The 1,712-nt window shown below is 51.2% G+C and overlaps 1 long non-coding RNA gene across 1 annotated transcript in view; it reads left to right on the top strand.

The window, feature by feature from the left end:
• Window positions 1-1,712, top strand: part of LOC115279114 — a 131,120-nt gene that overhangs the window by 91,970 nt on the left and 37,438 nt on the right. The gene's annotated exons all lie outside the window — the stretch shown is intronic.

Here is a 1,712-nt window from a genome sequence, read left to right as displayed (position 1 = left end):
AGCCACTCTCAGCTGGTCCAGGGGCAGTCCTGCAAGTCCAGAGACCCAGCAAGAGGCACCGTCATTAGCACTCCTAGAGATCCTAAAATGTCCCTCTGCTTGGCTCCAGCCCATCCAGCCACAGTCTGAGAGAAGTCCTGCTGGTCCAAGGACCCAACAGGAGGCAAGCCCATCATGCCTCTGAAGGAAAACCCAACAACTAGAAATGATCCTGCAACTCGACTCGTCCTTCCCAGAACTAACATCCCACTGACCTGGGTACCCAGGGGGAGACCTGGCCATTATTTGCTCCCAAAGGCAGAGCAGACAACCTGGATGCAGCACCAAATCCTAAAGTGGCCCCATGACTCTGACCCCTGCCAGTCGTGGGACATGAGCAGTTCTGTGAGCCCATGGCCCCAGCAGGACATACCCTGCCCGTGCCCCAAGAGTGAGAGCCCCAGACCTCAGACTGACTACAAATCCTGAACCAGCCTTGCAGTCTGGCCCCAGCCCCTCCCAACCACACCCAGAGAGACCTGCCTCCTTGGATACCTGGTGCGAAACGTGCCCATCTCTGTCTCCAGAGGCAGGCTGCAGACTCTAATCTTGGCTATAAAATCTGAAACGGCCGTGGCACTTGGCTCCAGCCCCCTCAGCCATGCTTGAGTGCCAGGGTTGCCCACTCAAGGGACCACCCAATGACAAGGCAAGAGTCTTCCCAGGGAACCGGTGGGGACCACACCCACCACACACATGGTATCAGGTCTGCTGTCTGTAGACCCAACCGAAGACTCCGAAATGGAGCTTTGCCTCAGCGCCACCCTGATGGTCAAAGTCCTGGTGGCATTTCCATCCACTCAGGGACCAGACAAGACACATGTCCACCCAAATCTCTGGTGACAAGTCTACCGACCACGGACCCCCCTGAGATCCAGCAATAGCCCAGACAGTCCTGGCCCCAACCCAGGATGATGATCATTCCAGAGGCAATGGCATCTGGCAATGCCCAGGTAACTGACAAGATGACAAGAAAACATCTTCATCTGCTGAAACCAGTCTGTAAAGACTGGACGGGCTGGTGGCTTCTTCCCATGCATGAACACCAACACGAGGCTACATGGGTCATGAAGAATCAGGCAAATATGACACCACCAAAGAACTCATAAAGGTCCCTTAACTCAAAAGAATTGGAGACTCAGAAATTGCCTGACAAATGCTACAACATGATCATTCTCCAGCAAGACATAACAATCCAGATTAACGATTCTATTTGTCAGGATTTGCCAGAGAAATATAACCAGTAGGATGGTAGGATGTGTATACATATACACAGAAAGAGATTTATTATAAAGACTTGCCTTATGCTACCAGGGAGGATGACAGGCCCCAAGATTGACAGGCTGCAAGACGGAGACTCCAGAGAGTGGCTGGTGTGGGTCCTGTTTGAAGGCTGGCAGGCTTAAGACTCAGCCAAAGCCCATGTTTTAGTGTGAGTCCAAAGACAGGGAATACTTGACATTTCAGAAAAAAGAGAGTCAGATAGAAGAATCCCCCTTTATTGGAGGGAAGGTCAGTCCTTTTTTTTCTATTCAGGCCATCAACTGATTAGATGAGGTCCACCCACATTAGAGCAATCTCCTTTGCTCAGTATATCAGTTTAAATATTAAATTTGGGACTCCTGGGTGGCTCAGTTGGTTAAGTGGCCAACTTCAGCTCAGGTCGTGAACTT

This window comes from Suricata suricatta, chromosome 15 (assembly GCF_006229205.1).
Source record: "Suricata suricatta isolate VVHF042 chromosome 15, meerkat_22Aug2017_6uvM2_HiC, whole genome shotgun sequence".
Taxonomy (NCBI): Eukaryota; Metazoa; Chordata; class Mammalia; order Carnivora; family Herpestidae; genus Suricata; species Suricata suricatta.
This window is presented reverse-complemented; position numbering and strand designations above follow the sequence as displayed.